Source organism: Cupressus sempervirens, chromosome 7, assembly GCF_028749045.1.
Source record: "Cupressus sempervirens isolate cs-2001-9-10 chromosome 7, ASM2874904v1, whole genome shotgun sequence".
NCBI classification, from domain to species: Eukaryota; Viridiplantae; Streptophyta; class Pinopsida; order Cupressales; family Cupressaceae; genus Cupressus; species Cupressus sempervirens.
Window position 1 is genome coordinate 765,012,411 of NC_143124.1, and position 23,145 is coordinate 765,035,555.

The 23,145-nt window shown below is 30.0% G+C and overlaps 1 pseudogene; it reads right to left on the reverse strand.

The window, feature by feature from the left end:
* The window catches only part of LOC149549542 (uncharacterized), a 137,069-nt pseudogene that overhangs the window by 102,108 nt on the left and 11,816 nt on the right, over window positions 1-23,145 (reverse strand).

Here is a 23,145-nt window from a genome sequence, read left to right on the forward strand (position 1 = left end):
GTATTTGCAACTAATTTTATGTCATATATAGGATTATATGTAGGTGAAGATAGGATTATATGTCATTTTTCCTTCCTCTCATTTTATTATTTTAGGTTGTTTTGAAATAGTACGGCAATAATGAGTGATGAATGATTAGGAATGACAATTTGTTTTATGTTTTCAATATGGACTTGATGTCATGTATTTCCTTCGAATAGATAGAGATGATAATTTTCAAACCATCATGCAGAGGAAGGTGGAAATATATGAATCTATCATTTCCAACACGCAAAGATTGATAGATATTTGAGAAGGTGGCAGAGACTTGAGGTTGAGTGAAATACACGATGTCAAACTACATGTGGAAATTTAGAAATAGAAGTAATTGTGACCAAAATATGTATTATATTCATTGCAACTACACCTTTCAAAGAACGAAGAGAAGTCTATCATTGACAATAACATGCATTTTATAAAGAAAATTAATTATTCATACTTCTAAATCATATTTTTCTAATATATATTCAAGTAGGGAACATTGTCATTTTAGGAGGCACCCTTTGAATCTATTGTAAAGTTTTAGATTTGATTAGATTTGATTAAGCTTAAATTAAGTTACAATTTCTTAAGTTTTAATTTGACACATGAAGCATAAAATTAGATAAATATTTTTTTCTAATACAAATGTGACAAAGTTTATTTTGTTTGTTAGTTTTAGCTAGCTTGGATAGTTGTTCCTCCTTATGTGGTTAATTTACAAATATTTGTTAATTAATTGACTCATTCTAGAAGCCACTAGTAACTTATTGGTTAAGTTGTTTTAATCAAGAAGCAACTAGAAACTTCTTGGTTGAGTTTTCTTGATCAAGAAGCAACTAGAAACCTCTTGGTTAAGTAGTATAAAAGGGGGTCAAGGGAGACATTTGGAGAACATAACATAATAAAGAACAGCAATAGTTGTAGAAGCATTTGTAGTGTAGCAAATGAGCTTGTAGTGATAGCAAATAGTCTAGCAATGTTAGCAAGGGCACAATGATAGCATTGTTAATAGCAATGGAGAATATCAGCAAGTGAAATTAGGAGGTTGTTCAAATTCTGCCAATGAGAGGCAAGCAATTTTTTATCTCCTGATTTGCTAAAGTTAATATATTTTCATCTGTAGAACTAGTTTTCCCTTAGGGGTTTTTTCCAGGGACAATTTGTCCAAAAATATTATCTTCTTTGTGTTCTAAATTTCTTTCCATATTTTATTAGTGAAGTTGCAGTTGTGTTATTTTTTGATATTAGCTGGGAATTTATTTTTGGTAGTTTAATAATCATTTACAATAGGAGATTAATAATCAATGCCTACAATAGTGTTAATTATCACATTGTTGTATCATGTATCTATAAGATTAGATTGTATAATATATAATGATATGTTTAATATTCTTATCAATACCCTAAGCATATTGATATAGCTAGAAAACTAACTAAACCATAGCCTTGATGGTGCAACTAAAAAAAGCAATCAATCAGTCTTCATGTATCCCAAAAGGAAGAAAAAAAATGGAACAATCTCTATTGATATAGACTTGGGATGAAAGTACACAAAACTTATATTACTAAAAAAAAAGTGCATAGCTAAAAAATATGAGTATGTTCTCATTTTTGTATAGGATTTGGGTTAAAAGTAAATTGACCCACCCCTAGGAGTTTAGCATCTAAGTCACATTGTCTCAAACTTTAGAGTTTGGGCTACAAGATGCAATCTACAAATCAAGCATGAAATTCTAATCCTTTCTTAACAACACTTCTCAAGCTTCAAATTTTAATTCTTACTTCGAAATTAAGTACAATAGGGAAGAAAAATAATCTAAGACTATCAAATTAACACCTCAATATTTAAATTTTATTTGACCTCTTGCCATATTAGAAATGGACTAGATCAAATGTAGGATTTAGAATTTGTGATTAATATTTTAGACTTCAAGGTTTATATTTCAGCTATACAACAACAAAATTTGAAGATAAATTTAGTCAACATGTATATAACTCAAGATTTACATTTTAATATTTGCAACTTTCTTTTTATAATATTATAGATTTTTTCTTACAAGCTACAGATCTCGTAAATTCTTAACAATTGTTAGATAGGGCATAACTCTATTATTTTGTTTGTTGTTATGAAATGGTTTATGATAAGTGTATAGGAACTCATAGTTCTATATAGGCTAAGAATAAATTTCTCAAATGCCACAAGGAGTAATCAAATCCCCTTCCAAATAGAATTATTTTTCTTAAGAACATTTCACAGGAATAAACTAAAAACAATCATAAGAGAATAATTGATGAAGAGATAATATGATAATACTAAACACCAAATCTATATATAAAAGTGTAATAGAACACTACCAAACTTTAATAATTTTGATTGTGAATTTTTAATGAATTCGAATATGAATCTTTTGTGAATGTAAATCCAAAAAATTTAAAAGAAAATGTGAATATCCTACGAAGGTGAATTGAAAGTCTTATGTCTTGCCAACAAAATTAATGAATACTAATATGCATCACTAGTGGAGATACCCTAAAGAAAACACCAAAGATTAGCGAATCCAAATGTGAAAAAAAATGAAATAGTGATTGCAACAAAAAAAATCATTTAGTACAAATATAGTGAAAGCACAAAACATTTTAAAACCCTACTACTTGAAAATTGACCTAGGACCTTTGAAAGTCTCAAATCAGTTCTCCATTCTACAAACGATGGATGAAGATGGCCGATCTTCAAATGAAATACCTAGAGCAACTACATAGAGGATCTCTCAAATTGAAATAATATGAAAAGGTATTTTCTAAAAAAAAATACTTGAAACCAGTACTGGTAGTATGCAAATATCAGAATGGATGGATGATTGAAAATGGGAGAAGTAAATGATTGCCCAATAATTTTTCTAAACCTCAAAATATTTCTAATACTAATAATATTACTATTAAAATAGCCCCATCAGTAATTCATAATCAAAATAACCCTAACCCTATATAAGATTGGTGATCCCAAATGATTATATCTTATCCCACCATAGGGAATGTCTCTACCCTCTAATCATTTCCCCCAAAAGATCAACTCAATTATCAACCCCAACATCCATGAGGCTAAACTCAAAGGACATAGATCTAAAAATGTTCTCATTATTACTATTAGAAACCAAGTTAGTGAAGAACATTGGTTAGACTATAAAAATTAGGGATTGATTGCATATTGGAATGGTCTCATCTACAAAAATATTAGTATGATCAAGTGGCTGGGATACTTTTGTGGTTCCTAGCTAACTATATCCTTTGTCTCTAATCATTTATTTTATATTCACTTCACAAATGAGTCTTTCAGGGAGGATTTTCTTCTACTTTAATTTTTTGTTTTTTCAAAAGGATGTTTGAATAAATTCATGAGATGGGAACCAAATTCTAGTGAATTAGTAGCTCTTAATTATTTAGCACCAACATGGTTGGAAATGAGATCAATCTCTCCACAAATTAATTATATAGAAATAATCAAGTGTATTGGAACTTCAATCGTTAAACTCATAGAGATAGAAGAAAATTTTAATAAGAGTAATAAAATCAAAATGCTTATCAATTCAAAATTAGCACTTAATATTAATTCTATTAAACTAATAACTAATAGATCTATTTACAAATTAGAAGTTTCAAGATATGAAGGTTGTATAAGAGACATCATTAATGTAGATAACCACTAAAATCATAATTTTTGATATTTAGCTAAAAATTCATCTTTAAGAGAATCCTTTCTAATGATACATATGAGAAATAAAAATTATCAGAGGGAGAAAAAAAAAAAACTTAATGATCAATCAAAGATAGTAAAAGGAAATAGAAGAACCTCAAAAAGTCTAGAGAAGGAAGACAACAACAAGGAAATTGAAGAAGGTTAACTCATGGATAGTGCCTAAAGTTATCAAAAAATACCTTACATTAAATAATTTTCATCAACAAATATGACAGTCATTAGATTATAGATAGGTCATGAAGATGTTGATAAGGACCCTAAAAATTGCATCATCATTCAAGAAAATTTTGACATGATGCAATAATGTGAGCAATATATTTAAAGAAGAATTTATTCATTAAGGATATCAAAAATAATTTGATACAATACAAAAGGCTCACTCATGAAGTCTCAAGTTAATTTAAAAATGGCATTAGTGATCAATTAATTCTTTGGGAAGAAACCCATAATAATCACATCACAAACTCTAAATCAATCAGCCTAGAATAAAAAAGAAAAGAAGTTGAAGTGATAGAAAATACTAAGGAGTTTCATGAATTAGTATCAGAAAGTAGAAATACAATTCTTAATCATCCAAATCAAAAAGAAATTCAAAACATAAATGTTTGTACAGAGAATAATCTATAAACATGGGAATAGAAGGTATCATATAAAATTATAATAAATTAAGAAGAGAGCTAGATGAAAAAAAATAGAAATTAAACATCTCTTGACAATGAGGAAAATTTAGTCATAGCCCCTTCTATAATCATGGTAGATACTACATCGAATATAGAGTATCTCACACAAATAGGACATATAACTTTAGAAAAACAACCAAAGAAGCTAGGAAAAGAGCCAAAGAATCTAAGAAAATAGTACAATTTCAAGAAAACTCCTCAAGATGGTAAATATCCCTTTGAATTAAATAAATATGAAAAAGGTCAAAAGGATGAGGGAAAGTGGGAATGGAATGGAATCCCTTTGGAGTTGAATCCCATGTATCAGCAAATAGAATAGAAACTATTTCAAGAAAAACCTTTTTGGTAGAGAAAACAATAAGGAGAATTCTAAGGAATTATGGAACTTGAATTTAGAGTGCAAGAAAATCTTAATCCAAATTAGTCTTAAATGAAAAGCCAAAGAAAACATGAATCAAAATAAATTAAGAAGATGATAGCTCAGACTAAATCTACCTTAAGTAGTAAAATATTCAAAGAAATAAGAGAAGAAAAAGAATAAATTAAAGATGACCTAATAGAACACAGTATAAATAATGCAAACGATAATATTTATTCACTTGTACTAGCATGCAATCTAAAATGTATAAAAGCTCTTCATTGTAATAAAAAAGAAAGAGTAAGGAAAATGCTTGCAAACTTAAGAATAACAACTAGTAAAGTAGAGAATCAAAAGAAGATCCATGAAATTCTTAAATCTAGGAAAGGAAAGCACCTTCCCATAGAGAAATGAAGTTAACTAAATGAAATGTTAGGGGATTAAATATCCTCTAACAAAAAATGCTAATTAAAGAGGAACCTAACCTTATTTGAATAAGAAATGAGATTAATTCAAGAAATCAAACTAAGCAAGTCAAAAGGAGACAAATTATGTAGGAAACTTGGGGTTTGAAAAAAAATATTTGATAGAGTCTGAGGATGCATTAGGAGGTATTGGTATTATTTGGGTTATGGGGAAAATTGAGTACAAAATATGGACATCAAACAAAAACTAGATGATGGAAGAATTAAAACTTATAAAGAGGATTTACATTGGACTGACACTGACAACCTATTAGAAAGCTTTGTGGTATGAAATAAGTACCTTTATAAACAACAATCCTGTAGGACTATTCTAGATTAATCTCATCTTTAACTATGTAGCTACACGTAAAATGTCTCTCCCTATCAATGGAACTCTGGAAAGTTTCTTCAATATTTCAAGAGGAATGAGGAAATGAGATTTGATATCTCCCTTCCTATTTATTATTATGGTAGAAGCCTTTGAGAAAAGTATTAAGAAAGTTCAAGAAGAGTCCCTCATCAAAGGAGACTTAGCTGTGGAAGGTATGTCAAAAATTTCACATCAATAATTTGTGGATGACACTATCCTCCCTAGTAAAAGTTCTCTGCGAGAATCCCACAACTTCAAAAAAATCATCACTACATATATGGAAGCCTCGGGTAAAAAAATTAGCCAAGACAAATCCAAAAAAAAATCTTAAATAGTGCTCCAAATATCGAGGATAGTGAATGCCAATTAATGGGATTGAAGAAGGGTCCTCCCCCTTACAAATACTTAGGAATTCATCTTGAAAAGAAATTAAGGGAGAAAAAATATGGGCTTCCTATATTAGAAAAAATAGATCAAATTTTGGAATATTGGAAACATAAATGGTTAACCAAGGTAGGAAGAGAAACTAAAATTAAATTAGTTCTATCGGCTATTCCAACCTACCAAATATCATGTCTACCTCTACCTAAAGGGGTATTTTAAAAAATAGACAAAAATATGAGAAAAATCTTTTGGAATAGGCTAGAACATAAGAAAAAACAAGCTCTTATCAAATGGGATAACATCTGTAGACCTAAAAAGGTAGGAGGTTTAGGTACATTAAAAATTTAAGTTGGCCAAATGATGCCTTTGAGGATAAACTAGTTTGGAGAATGTTCCAAGAGATGGAAAGTAAATGGGCTGAAATTATATATCATAAATATCTATCATCATCATCGTATACATTTTATATTTTGTGTATCATTAATCCCTCCAAGGCATGTAGATACTAAAATTTTATGATGAAACGTTGACCCATCATATGAAAAAAATTAACTTGGGATATAGGTGACGGGTGAAATACTCTATTTTGGAATGATTCTTGGGATCATCTTCCAACTCCTGACAACCTAAGTCTTTCACCAAATATCAAAAAAACCTTCACTAGTCTATGGAGTAAATCAATTGTTGATTATCAAATCATCACTACTTCAAAAGATTCAGTGAAATGCAAATGGAAATCAATCACTCAAACAAACTTTCAAAAAATGAAAAAATGGAATATAATCATTTCATACCAAAGAATAGAAAATTATAAAAAATGGAAATGATAAAATAATATGGGGAGCTTCCATAGATGGAAAATACAAAGTGAAAATAAGATATGAGCTCACCACTAAATCTCAAAGATGGGAAGCAATTGAAGTTCCTTTAGATTTATGTTGGGATTCAGCTTGCCTACCAAAAGTAGGTGTTTTTTATGGGTAGAAATCTAAAATAGGAATTTAATAGTAGATAGATTTACAAAAATAGGATTTGAAGGGCCCTCTAGATATTAACTATGTAGAAGCAACTCTAAAATATTAGATGATATCCTATTTAGTTGTCCCTTTGTGAAAATATGTTGGTTTTGGCTATGTAAAAAACTTAATTGGCCAATGGTGTTCCACAACAATATTTAGGACCATCTCAAAGGGTGACCTAAGATTGGATCTTCTAAAATTTATAACAATATTTGGAACTCATCCTCATTTACTTTAATGTGGGAAATTTGGAAGGAAATGAATCATACAATATTCATGAATAAGGAATCATCTATCCCTTCTTTCTTGAATAATTAAGTAGAGGCTAGGATTATAGAAAATGTCAAGAACAAGCTTAAAAACTCAATCAAAGAAAGATCATTTTCTGATTGGGATGCAAAAATGAGGAAAAATTGGTGCAATCTTATTAACCCTCCCATGATGTACTCTAAAGTTGATAAGAGGGAGAGAAAATTGTAATTTTGTAGTCCTCCACCAAGTGGGTGGGCTAACTTGAAATTCAGAGCTACATCATTGGGTAATCCATGTAATGTTAGGGTAAGATGCAACATTCATGCTATTAATCAATAATGGCAAGTGAAATGTGCTAAATTCAAAGGAAATATTACAAATAACACTACAAAACTGGAGGCCTTAATTGAAGAATTGTACTCGAGTTTGGAATTGGAGATTAGGAAGTTGGTTATTGAGGGATATTCTGAAATAATTTTAAACATAATTAGAAAATGAGGAAATTCTAATTGGCAATGCAACTCGAAATTAGAATAGGCTCTAGAATCAATAGACAAATTAGAGGTCATCTAAATTGAACACATTTACAAAGAAGGAAATAAAGATGATGACTCCCTAGAAAATGAAGGAGCAGATGGAGAGGAAATACTTGTTAAAGAATAAATAATTCCTCTTAATTAATTATTAATCAAATCCACTTAAAGAAATTTTAATAACTAAATGGATGGTAGTAATTGTAATGATAAAGTAAAATTCAGTGACTACTTTTTTCCTAAATAAGTAATAGTATTTGATCCTTTTATAATGGTTAAAGATAGACAATAGAATCAATTTTTATTTTTTAGTTCTTAACTAATTCTCTAACAAGGATCTTGGCCAATAATTTATAGTATTGCAAGACTATGCACTCTTTATGGTTAGGATAAAACAATGAACAAGCAAGGGAAAATTAAGTTAATTTGCATTCAAAACTTGGAAAATTTATAGCATGTTATGTGTAATGAAAGGGAAAGATCATGGATTAAAATATGTGAATGTTATAAAGTAAAGACAATGTCTTGGTAGAAGATCTAACTTTATTGCTCCTTTTGAGCAAGAATAGTTGTAACTTCTTTTATTTATTTAACATAATTTAGAGCTTTGTCATTTTACCAATTAAAAAATATTGTGTCAAGTGCATGGAAATGGCAAAGAATTAGTTTCTAGCACTAAGATTTCAAAGAATTATGTTTGTGGTATGTAAAATATTATTTTATTTTATTTTTGTGTGCACATCTTAAATAATTAAACTTTCTTTTAATAATAACATCCCTTAAGACTTGGATTTCAGAGATTGGAGGTATAACATCTCTTGTGGCTCCTTAATTCATGTTGTTAATATAAAAAAACTTAAATTTACTCTTCAACATCATTAAATTTACATGTTTTGCAATATATTTTACAAAACCAATACCTAAATGCTAAATGAAGATCCCCTAATCTTTCTAGCCATAAAATTATTTATATGCCAAATAAGTTAAGATATTTTATTTTATTTCTTTGAACATTCTCTTTATATTCCTTAAATACATATTGCATATTATATAATAAGAAAGGGTGAGAAATGCTAATGGGGATAGTGTTAGAAAGAAAAGTCCATCAAGATAATTGAGAGGGGGAGGTAGGGGCTAAATCAGTTATTCTCTTTATAAAAAAATTAATATCTTTATTAATTTTGAAGCATGCAAATAGTATATGCAACAACCATAGAACAATAACCATGCACAATAAAACCAAATATGTTAACTAGGGATTTACCCTTGATCGGAGGGAAAATCCCAATGGCAATAGTACCCACAAAATCATGTACTAATATAAAAGTCCATTGCTAGAGGATAGATCTAGTTAGGATTTAATGAAATGTAATTTGTACATATGAGTCCCTATTAGGAGAATTTGAATCCCTTTTAGGATATTCGAACCCTATTAGGAGTTGTGTCAACCATGTTAGGAGTTGAAAGGACAACTAAACCCACTATCCAAATAGCCTCAATATTATTCCTTACAAATAATACAATGTGAAATAAAAATTCTCCAACCAAAAACTTGTCTTTCCAAATATAGTTCTTTGTAATCTCATCTTGCCTCGATTGCACCAAAATCTACTTTGATCTTTACAAATTTTCATATGAAGCTTGCACAATACATATTACAAAGCTATGACCCCATACCATGCATTACATCTAAGGAAAAAATATTTACTTTATACCAAGTCCTAAAAACGTTATTGAGTTGGTCTTGAGACTTTCCCAATTTACAATAATAATATAGGACCATCTTACGATATCACATATAAGTTACATTGTAATATTACACTTTATCCAAGATTACAAACAAACTTTCGGCTCATAGTATTCATAACTTTTTACTCAGTGATCTTCATATTATACCCTCTGAACCAAGGAATCTCTAACATGTTTTCAACCTCTATCTCAATTATTTTAAGCTAGTTCCATCCCTATGAAGAGATATAACAAAATGATAGTACCTACTTTCCAAAAATAGTGCTTGAAAGATATCTTCGCTCAAATCTTAATAACTCTATCCATTCTTCATATTTCCATATGTCCTCATAGCTATAGTATGTAGACATACTATAAAACATAACCTCAAGTGTGTACATAAGATTATTTCAAATGCTTCTACCTCTATAACTTTGTCAATTTTTATACAATAACTAGTATGTTGACATCAATGATAAACATAGTTGTGAATGAAACACATAAGCTCTATGTCATGTCTCCAACAATGATAATATACTCCCCTATAGGAATATCATCAGAATTCATGCTAACAAACAAATCATTCACTAATTTTGAGGAGTTTTTTTTCATATTATGCATCAAACTAGAACCCTTCCTTTAGACAAATTTGATTAGAAAAACCCAAAAAGGATGGAGGGGTAATAATGTAAGAAATAGGAAAAGGAGGATTTGGATATAAAAATGTATGAAATACACTTATGTTATGATAAAGTAAATGATTACTAACATGATATGATATTAGATCTTTTGTATAAAAGTAAATATCAGAGAAAAGTAGAAATAAAGAATTCACCTTGAAGATAGAAGAAGCTTAATGAACTTTATATCTAAATCTGATATTTGCAAAAAAAGAAAAAAAGAAATGAAACTATTTTGGATTTGGAACTCTAAGACATATAACTCCCAACTATAAAATAATTAGTTTTCCAAGGAAATATTGAACAAATTTGACCTTGTCCAAGAAAGTCAACCTTGTCCTCAGGGCACAGAAATTGATGAACTCTACATAAATATGATCATTGGTTCTAAAAATCTAAATATGTGGATCCAAATATGTGACACATATTCCTACACACAAGAAAAATGGGAAATTATAGGCAGTGAATGCATTTATTTGATCAAGCCCTCGCTAGGAACTAGACTTGAAGTAAAATAAAGCTTGCATATAAACAAGATAAATTTAAGTATTCAACTTGCATGAAAAACCCTCATGAGTGGATGTTAGGATCTGGTAGGCCCATGAAGATGCTTTTTTTCTAACTTAAGATGTATTTGAGAGTCAATGATGTCCTCCCAAATATAATGATCTATACTAGCTTAATCTTATATATAGAATGAATTTATGCTTGATCACTTCAATGGAGAAGGAGAGAGAATAACAAATGTGGATCTTCTTTTTTACTTGTGAACTTCTTTTCTTTTTCACCATGGGAGAGAGAAACTTCCATAAATGAGGGAATATTTCCTTTTCTTGAATATATTTTGAAGAATGAGAGATTTGGAGAGCTTGAGATGGATGATTTCCTTCAGATCTTGAGTCCAAATTTGCTATTATCTTGATTGCATTTTCTCTTGAAAGCACCAATAGTTTCTTGATAAAAGTAGATTATTCATAAATTTTGGATAGATTTCATAATAGATGGATATCAAAATGAGAGTATTTGATCATCTATTTTACTAATTTCATGATTCAATATTTTCAGTCAAAATACAAGTAGGATACTAAAATGAAATACCCTCGCATAGGGCTCAAAGATTGCTTAAAATCAATCCCCAAGGATAGGCATGACCTTTATTGGCCTAGTCAACATAGGGTTAATCACAAAGTAAATTAAGGCTCAGAAAGTGTGAAAATCTATAGAAGAGAAAATGAAAGATGCCAAAAATCAAGAATAAATACACTTGGATTTTTAAATCACTAAAATACAGTCTAATATGTCCTATATCCTCCAATTAAATAGGTTCTAACTTTTAGGATGGAACATTTAGCTCCCAGTTTAGAGAGAGTTTAATAGATCATGCCTCATACTCAGGCTCATTGTAAAATAAATTAGATGCATAATACAGTATCATCAAGTTCAAGGAGACAAAGAAAAATCATGCCTCTAAGTAACTTTGGCATCATTTTGTTTGTGGCAGATGATGAGAATTGGCTTTTTCATAACCAAGATTTAAAATATTTTTTTTAATTTAAAAATTGGAAAAATAGAATTAGAATACTAGAATTCTAATTTTGCCTCAAAACTAGGTTTTTTGACTTCATACTAGCAACTAAAAATTGAAAATCAAAACGTAGTTATGCTTTTTGAGTAGTATAAAAATAATAGAATGGACAAATTTTTGGAGTCTCCTTTCAACTCCAATCTTAGCCATAAAAATGTGTCTTCCCACTCATCTTTTGAGTGAAACAATTGGTTCAAATAAAATCATAAAAATAAACCTTGATTTGGCTAAATTGATATTTGTAGAAATATCAATTTTTCCAATTCTAGGAACCAAATAGACCCTTAAGTCTTTGCTAAATCAAATAAAAAGATAAAAATAAATGACCTATCCTAAGGGAAGGTAAGATTCATAAAGGGGTTGACAAGGGGTCAATATGACCATATGATAATATGTATAATATTATGTCAAGATGAAATATCATCATCTCCCAAATGCAATAGAACTACAATTCCTATGTACGAAATGCATGTAAGATTTAAGAAGAGGAGTCTTTCTAGGTCTGCATCATATTGAGCAAAAATAATGGATAGCTAAAATATTTTATTATCCTAAGAAAATAACACAAAAGAAAATTTATGAATTTTGGTACATACACAACACAACATGTAAGAACATATAGAGGAAAAGATATACAAAAAGAAGAATCATTCTAAATTCCTTTAAATAAGTCTAAATAAAATAGATAGCATGTAAAAAATCACAATGGAAGGCCATAGGAATGGGAAAACACATGGAATCCATTGCATGACAATATATATTCAAGCATATCACTTCTCCCCCAATTTATGCCCATAGCGTCTGAAAGGTAGGAAACTTGCAAGAGGAGAAACAAAAAGCACCACAAACTGAACAATAGCTAGTTCCAAATAAAGAGGCTATTATGGAGAGAGGTCACTTTCTTTTTCATGGGTAATAGATTACTGTTTTAAAATAATAGATGGTAAATCATGATCAATATCAACAGTCTCGTACATGTCATTAGAATCACTATCATGAATCTCATTGATAGAATAAAAAATATCATCATCAAGAGTGTCTTGATCATCTAGAATAATTGTATAGAATCTATTATACAAATAGTATCTTAATATTTGTTCATATATATTTATTTTAAATTTAAGTCCTTCATAAGCTCAAGCATGGATAGGTCAAAGGTAAGAGAAGCGTGAGGTGTTGTATGTGGTAAAGCATTATTTTGAGAAGCACATTGATGGACTCTAGCATGATTCCTATGATGAAAATCACAATCATGATAGTTAAATTTATTTTTACTAGAGATTTGGTTTTGGATGGGATCAATCCACATTAGGTCATTTTTTTCTTCTCAAGGAAGAAGGGAACGAACTACACTATGTTGAGAGATGACCAAAAGAGGATGCATACAAGAAATAAGAGGTAGAACGTCAAAATATATAGGAGGTATAGATAGTATATGAAGTACTCCACATCAAGTATTATTCTTTGGTTTTGTAATGCCCCGCCAAGGAATCTAAAGAATTAACCTAGAATTTCACTAAGTTTGGTAGCATTTTTTTTTTTTAAACATAAAAATAAATACCACAAATAACTTATACACAATAACAGAAGCAATAGCAATGTCCATCTAAAAGTAAACATAACATACACAATAGGTTACATTCTTTAAGGATCCCTTAACGTTGAATTACATCTAAGTCAACTAACATTATTGAATCCATCTAATACAACATCTGCATGAAATAATAATGATAAGTCCAATGTTTATACATTACATTTCTAATTGCTCAATCATCCACTATACATGTCACAGGGTATGAAAAGCTTAAAAGAATATACATATGTGAAATAAGGTACATCATCCTATTCTAATCCATGATACATCAAAGTAAAGATAATCACATGATACACATGATACATCACCATAGAAGAAATATACATCCATCATAAAGATCAAACATAATAAACTAAGTGCATGGTTCCTCCCAACTGTTAATAGCATCATTAGACCATTGTGGGCCCTAGCCATCCCTCTATGTGTAACATTCCAAATCACCGAAGAGATCATCAGTATTAGCATAGTAGGAATGTCACTCCTAACATATACTACATCATATGCAAAAAATAATCTAACATGCAAATAAAAGCATAAGATAACATCATCTAACATATGCTAATCATCAATGAAAGGATACATATCCACCATCACAAAGGACGCATCAGCCACGATGTCTCAATGGATCTCAAATGATAAGAGTGGAAAAACACTACCACCCGACCACATGGTACCTAAGTGGTCCACTCCCACCTTGCTAAGGAGATAATCTCAAGTCCCAAACAGGCTATCACATAGCATAAATCTCTATAAGTCTAGGAATCCTAAATGTATACTAACTCAAAGGTTCCAAACACAAAACCAACATCTAATCCCAGAGGCACACAAGACATGTAGGAACCTACAATGCAAGTGGGAGAGTGTCATCACATATATCATGTACAAGTTACCTTGGTAGTTAGCTAAACTCCACGGGTCCATACTGATCCTCATGTGGCCACTAGTATCCTCTCATATTGACAAAGCATACTATGGAATGCAAGGTCGCAATGATGTGTTCTCTCTACTCCCATCCTAGTCTGTACAAGCACTCGAGGCATGGGCGAGAACAAAACAATTATCTTTTTAGGATCATTTAGTTAGTATTAGTTGTGAATGTTTTCACTTATTAACCAACTTACAATGAGTTACCTTGGTAGCCTCTTAGGGCCCCGACCCCCATTGCAAACCACTTCCCGACACTATAAGAAGATAACCTACCCTACGCTCATGGAATAATAAATTTCAAAATCACAAAGATAATCCATGATAAGAACATCAAATATGCACAATAAAAGCATCAAAACTCCATGAGCAAGCATCCATAAAAAATCATGACCACAATAGCTCTCTATTGGCAACTGAAGCGTCACTAATAATCAAAAGTATCCATTGGTTCTCAATAACCAAAATATATCTCAAATCATACTGATCGAAGACTTCAAAATGATTGAGTCAAAACATGTCACAACATGACATCATAAATCAACATTTCAGTCCCATCATGGCGACTAGAAAATTTCCCAAGGATAACTGATCAATGACTCAAAAAATGGTTAAGTCAAGTGTCTCATACATAAGAATCTCAACTATAACAATCAGTAATTGCAAACATTACATAGAGAATTCCATCACATAAGCATGATTGGGTTCATAAAGATCAAAAATAGGACATCATCACAACATCACATTCATAACCCCCAAGCCTCTGGTAGACGTCCTATAACTGGTCAACACTAGTCAACCCAAAACCCAAAATAATAGCATAAAAAAAACATAATGCAAACACATGTTTTGGTTTTGCTAAAATTACATACTTGAATTTAAATGTGGAGGTTTCAATTTACGTTTTCCAATCTAGATGTCAAGTGGAGAAATTTCAAGTTTTACCTAACCCATGCATTTGTTTGATAGATAAAACTTTCTCCCCAAAACCCTTAGACTCAATTTTCTAATTGATCTAATAATTATTTTGTTTATATAAACATTGTTTGAAAAATGACATTCCCAATGAATCCAATATTATCAACAAAATTTGCATATTTCAAAACTTCGATTTATAACACATTCTAATAATTAACCTTAATTAAACTAAGTTTAATTAAGTTAATTATTAATATCTCTCCATTTTAATAATAATTGATAAGTTATTATTCATATTTTTAAATCATTTATCTTTTACAGAATGATCCATCTATAAAAATCATTTTAAATAAAATAATTATTTATAACTAATATACATATACTTATATACATATATATATATATACAAAATATACATATATCATAATATACAATAATAACATTTTATAAAAATGAAATATAAAAATCGGATTATCAATATCGATTTTCATCCACATAACCCCCAATGTCCATATTAAAAAAAATATAAAAATAACCCCCCCACCGCGGTACGTAGTACCTGTGACCGCAGGCACTACGCCGATAGTGGGCATAGTATACCCCTATCATCGCAGCCTTGCGACGGTAGGCCTTTGCGACCCGCGGGGGTATGGGTACCATCTATGCCTAATGTGATTTGCAATATTTTTTTTTATATAACATTTTTAATAAAATGTTTTCTATTGATGCAATTTGCGATTCAGAATTTTAATAAAGTTTTATCACTACGATTTATAAATTACGATTATTCTATATATATATATATATATATATATATATATATATATATATATATATATATATATATATTTGTGTGTGTGTGTGTGTGTGTGTGTGTGTGTGTGTGTGTGTATTTATATATATGTACTCGCAGAGTTTAATCAAGTATCACAACATATATATATATATATATATATATATATATATATGATTGCAAATTTTTAAAAATATGAAACATGTATATTTTACAATGAACATATACATAATTTAAAGGTTTCAATTTTTAGAATTTTCCTATAAACTATTTGATCTCTAAATTTACTCAATAATTTTCTAATTGATTTGGCTACAATTTAAACCCTAGCCACGTGATCTCTTCATATCTATGCATATAAAGTTTCTCAAGTAAATTTTAACTACCCATATTGAGAATGCATATAATTTAAATAGGAAAATCCTCAGAAAACATATGGAAGACACGAAGAAGATAGGAAGTGCAACATGCATAAATAGCATAAGTAAAATCACAAGAGTCTACCCGAATTCTGATGCTAATTCGCTCTTCCTTAGAAAACCTGTAGAGAAAGCTCCTCCCTTTTCCAAAGTTCTCAAGTCCTCCCATGCTCCAAGACGCTCTCCAAACATTGTCTCTAAGCTTCTAAGAATGCCTGAATATAAAGAGCTCTTAGGAAACACCTAGAATGTCTCTAGAAACAACTAGAAGGTGTCACCAACTAAGCATGTTTCTTTTCCAACCTTCTAGATGAGTCATAAGGTTGTAGACACCATGTGCTTAATTGATGCACTAACCCCCATGTTGTTGACAAATGAGAAATGAAAAGGTGCGTTGACTCCTAGGCAAGCTTATAACTCTTATTTAAATTTTTATAAATTTTATTTTAATTTTTATAACTTTTATTATTATTATTTATTTATTACTTTATTATTATTTTATAATTATTATTAATTTTAATTTCTAATTTTATTTTATTTAATTCTTTTTCCTCAATTAATTCTCATTTAATTAATTATAAACAAAATATCAAAGATCATGATATTATATTAATTTTCTCCAAATAATTAATTTATTAATTAAATCTATTTATTAAGACTTAACTAATAGAAAATTCACCATAGACCTCCAAGATAAAGATATAAGAACCCATTATAGAACAATTCACACAAAATTAGTCTAAAGGGTTAAAAATCACGAAATATGTCATCCGACACATTCTGTGGGTAAAATATCCAGATACTTGTCCTGCCTCACTAGGACAAATGGTTTAAGGGTTTGGGATTTGGACTTGAGAATTTATCTCCCTTCTCTTATCATTGAGATAATGTAATAGGGTACGCTCATCCTGACAATTCAAGGAAGTCAATACTTGGTACCTGCAACCTACACAAAAACCATGCATGTAAATACAATATATATAATACTAAGCTAAACATGAAATGGCAGGAAGTGGTGCATTGTGTAGATCCCGACTAGGAAGTGCCTATGACTCCCTTCCTTAACCATATCAAAAATGCCATACAATAAGAACAAACACGTGCACCATACACATGCAAGTATGGGGTAAGTATCCAAAATAAAACACGTGAGATAATAAACCATCTAACTAATCATTATCATAACTAAAAGCAATATAATGATCATCATGCATACATGAAATGTAAAGTCTAAATGATCTCATCATATATCCACTGAATCCATAACATAATGTCTGATAGTCTCAAAACAATAATACTAATCCATCAACATAAAACTAGTCTAACATAGTCTGATAATAATAATAACAATGTCCAAAAAAAGATGTGAACAAGGGTAGGCACTACAGGTTTTATAAGTTCACAAATATTTTGAGACTTGTAGGATTGATATGATTGAAAGAGCTAGTTAGAATGCATTTTTAGTTGGTTGAGACATAGAATTCTAAAAGAAATCAAATTCATCCAAGTCTCAAGCTATAATAGGTTGATAAAGAGTATATTTAACATACATAATTTCTCACTTGTGTAGCAATTTCACCTATTTTCAATAGGAGAAACCATAGGTTTCGTGGAGGTAAGCCAACAAAGACCAATTTTTACTTTAAATTGATCAAAATCTGAAATGACAAGAACGATAGTATCTATTTTTTTTCCAGCAATTTCAACAAGAAATGAATGGAACCATGGGAAGGATAAAGGAAACAATTTCAATTTTGAATCAAGACATCTAATTTATCATAAAAATATTCTTTGAACTAATAACTAGGATATATTTCCATAGCAAATCAAATTGTGATATTGCTATCAGGATTTAACTGTGTAGTTTAAGAGTCAAACTCATTGACCCATATTTTATGAGTAATTTTTCACACATGAATCCATATCTCATTAGAATAAATGGAACACTTAGCACTCATTGTATCTAGGTGATGTTCATTGAGGTGAAACATCGAGACTTCCTGGTAGGTCACCTATCCCAGTACAACTCCACCTCAAGCATAATTAACTACAGAGTTCCCTCCAAGGTTAAACCCACTTTGATTGCAACCTCATTTAAAAAACCTTAACCAAGTGTTGTTCCTTATGAGCCATTCATTAGAAAGACTTAAGCTCTTCAATTGAAAAGTAAGAGATATTTCCACAGTAAGTCAAGTTGTGATATTTCTATCAGGATTTAACTATGTAGTTTTAAAGTCAAACTTATTGACCCATATTTCATGAGAAGTTATTCCTACATAAATCCGTCTCTCATGAGAATAAATGGAATGATTAGCACTCATTGGATCTAGGTTATGCTCACATAGGTGAGGTACTAAGACTTCTCAAGAGATCAACCATCTCAATACTACTCCAACTTGAGTGTGCTTAATTATTAACTAATTGAAGAATTAATTTTCATTTATTACCTAGAGAGGAAACCTCATGGATGGTAGGTTGCTTACCTTTCACTATATCCTTCCTACTAGATTTCTCTCCACAATCCTTTTTAGATTTCCTCCTTGGGCCAAACTTCTTACCACCAACATCCAAATTTAGATTATTATAGGTAACCTTATTAACAATTGTTTACATTTAAAATGTAAAGAGTGATGAGTCATTTCATAATTGAATATATGATATTATTAATAAATTTTTATGCATATAGAAAAAAATATATACTAATCCAATAAAATTAAAAAGAATAATTTACATTCAATTTTACAAAGACTAATGTTAATGATTTAATTAGAAAAGGTTGGTTTGACACACTCGAATTAAATTTAAGTGTAATTTAAACATGAAACTTAGAAATATTTAGAAGATAGAAATAAATATCTATTACTTAAATTGAATTATTTTTAACTTGAAGAAAGTATATATATTTAACTTTTTTATCACATATTTACATATATCAAAGATATAAATTAGTAATAGGATTATAATATTAATATTTATTAAATATACGATATGTTATTTTGGTAATAATGTTTGAATAAATAACTTTATAGATACTCCCATATTCTTTAAGTATTAATATTTGCAAACATAATTACAATAAATAATTTATACTAAATTTATTTTATAAGCATAACACCAGTATTATTTTATCTTTGCTTTAAGGCATGTACAACTTATGGTTTTGCTCTATTTAGATATCTTTAATCCTCAATAACACACATATCCTTGAATAATACAAAAAAAATGAATTGAAATATTTAGACAATTTACTTATTGAATTCATATTCTAAGAATTGACCAACAATTTTATTTTACATAAATGCAAAAAAATACTATAAAAATATATTCATGGAAACACAAAATTGAATATTTGTACTTCTATGTTGAATACAAATGCTTGTCAATTAAATTTAAAATTACAAACCTTAAAAATTGTACATTTATTTTATGGTTGATCTACTCATAAAATTATAATAAAAGTACTGAGTTAGCATAGAATTTATTCACTGTTGTATAAGACATTAAATTTCTCTAATTATAATAAAATTACAAGGCAATCTCATTATAATGAGAATATTTGAGGATATGATTTTACAATTCGGGGTTTGTATGTTATAATTCAGCATCTCTTCACATCTACATGATTTGTTGTTAACTGGGAATGCACAAAGACCATGGTTCTAAGTGAAATAAGTGGAATTGAATGTATTGAATCGTCTTCCTTCTAGTATTCTTCCACAAAGATTATTGTGGGCTACAATGAAAAAACATAAATAAGAAACTTGTAATGTTTCTTTTGGAATCCTTCATTTTAGATTATTATTTGAAAGATCAAGTGACTCTAACTCTATAAGTAATGCAAAACTACTTGGGATCTCTCATGTAAGAATATTATACGATAAGTTCAATGTGTGAACACTTTTAAGATCCCCCACTATTGAAGGAATTTTGTTTGATAGATTATTTATAGATAGATCAATGCAAGTTCTAAGTGACATCGCTAAACTAACATACACAATTTCTAATCCTTTATTGAACACTTGGATCTCTTCTTTGTAATAGTAAGAGCCACCATCTTTATCATGCGAGTTTCCCATTGTATAATTCCTCATACTTTTCAATGTTGCTAATTGTTGTGGGATAGAACCTATCAAATAACTTTTTGAAATATCCAAAACATGGAGACTTGATAGATTTCTTAATTGATGCGTAATGTTTCCTTCAAACTTGTTAGACCTCAAAACCAGTATCATCAATTCAAAGAACTAGCCCAACCAAGATGGTATGTTACTAGAGAAATAATTATTGGACAAATCCAAAACTTGCAAGCTAGAACAATTCTTAAGGCTTGATGGCAAGTCTCCCTTTAACATATTGTCCTTGAGGTTAAGTGAACTAAGTCCACTTAGCATTCCCTTATGATATGTATCTCTCCCATGAATCTAGTACTTGTTAAGTTTAATCTTGTTAAACTAGAACAATTAATTATGCTTGATGGTATTTTACCAAATAATTTATTGTTTGAGAGATCTAAAACCTCCACATATTGTAGAAGGCCTATTGAAGAAGGTATATCACAACTTAGATGATTTTTCAAACATGAAAAAAAACCAAATGGATGGTAGAAGATTGCCAATATCCACTCGAATAAATCTTTTGAATCTATTCTGAGACAAGTCCAATAGTTGCACGATTGATGTTGGCATTGAAGAAAAAGGAAGATGACCTTGTAACATATTACGGTGCAAATCAACACTCAGAAAACCTTTTGCAATCAAGCTTGAGGGAATGTTTCCTTACAAGTTATTGTATGACAAGTCAAGATATTGCACAGGAAGCACCCTAGCCAATCTAGAATATTTCTATATAGATTATTATTGGAGAGATCCAAACTAAATAATCTATATTGTGTGGAAAGGAATGGTGGAATAATGCCCCCAATACTACATGAGGCTAAGTGCAAGGAATCAAGACCTAAATTGTGGGCACCCAATCTAGTTCAATCATGATAGGCAATTCATTGTAGGATAGATCAAGTTTAGAAAGGATGCTCATTTTGTTAAAAATACTAAGAGAAATGTTTCCTTGAATAATTTTTGAAGATAGGGCAATGGACGTGAGACTATGAAGATTTGCAATTGAAGTGGGAATGATACCATTTAGTTGATTAGAGAAAAGATCTAGATATGCCAAGGATGAAAGATTTTCCAATGTATAACGTATATTTTCACTTAGAACATTGGAGGATAGTTGAAAATTTACCAAAGGGGAAAGATTACCTAACTTAGAAGGTATATTTCCACTAAAAGAATTCAAAGAAAGATCTAATTTCACCAAAGATGGAAGGCTACCAAACTTAGAAGGTATATTTCCATGGAACATATTTCTAGCAAGGTATAAAGTAGTCAAAGGTGGAATTTGACCAAGTGATGGTGGAATTTCTCCATTCAATAAGCTATCATAAAAAACAAATGTTGTAGGGCAGAGAGATTTCAAATAGAAGGTGGAATAGGACCTTCCATATTTTCCATATTTATCAATCTAAGATAGATGAGAGAGGTAATATTTCCAATACAAGGTGGTATACTTCCTTTTATATTAGACCCTAGAAGAAAAAAGGACATTGAGTTTAGACAATTCCCCACATAACATTTGACATAGATTTCTACTAATTATGTTTTCTCCCCCTAACATAAGCTCTTTTAGAGAAAGCAGGAGAGAGAAACTCAAGGGACATGAACTACTCAATAAGGCACATTCATACAACCAAAGTGAAATTAACCTAGTCGTATTTCCTAACCACAATGGTACTGGTCCTTCAAAGTTGTTGTGACCCAAGCGGAGATGGTTAAGGAATTATAGTTTTGGATAGCACTAGGAATGTGCCCTAAAATCTTGCAGTCTAAAAGGCATAGTTGTTGGGGATTAGGCAGATGAGAAAGGGGTTCTTCTAATTGTTTTCCTATCATATTCAGCACTACTCGACTAAGGGACAAATATTTCAATTTCTACAACTTTTCCATCCACACTAAATCGACGCTCCATACTTCCCTACCACTACTAAAAAAGGTTAATACATAATTCAAAACTAAAATGTTTGGAAGATTAGCATCATTATTCTAGTTGTATCTTGTTCCTTAACTCTAGTGTTATTATTATGTTGTTTCTCAGTTGTTGTTATTAGTATTCTTTAGGTTTTATGTTTTGTTCTTATCATATGAAATCTAATTTACTTGCTAGCTAGTCCCATACATTATTCAATGCACTTTTATCCTTCTAATATTTAGTATGTAAAACATCTAGCTTGTATCCATTTGTGATCTTTTAACCTTCAAAAATTCTTATATAACTATCATTTCCCAAAAAAATTATATTCCTATCATCATCTTTGCAATCTAAATGTAGCCTTCCATCTTATTCTTCAAATATTTAAGATCCTCACATACTTGTGCATTATTTAGCTCTCTAAGGGAGGGGGGAATTTGTATACTATGACATCCTAATATTGTTTTGCACCTTAACCTAAGGATCATCCTTATTTCTCATATTAAAGATCAATTTATGTGTTTTAACATCTTTTGCTTTGTTATTTTGTATTCTTGTCATCTTTAGTATCCTTCGGAATTGTGGACCTAAACACCTCTCTTTCCATGCATACTAGGTTACTTCTCTTTTGCACTAGGGATTAAT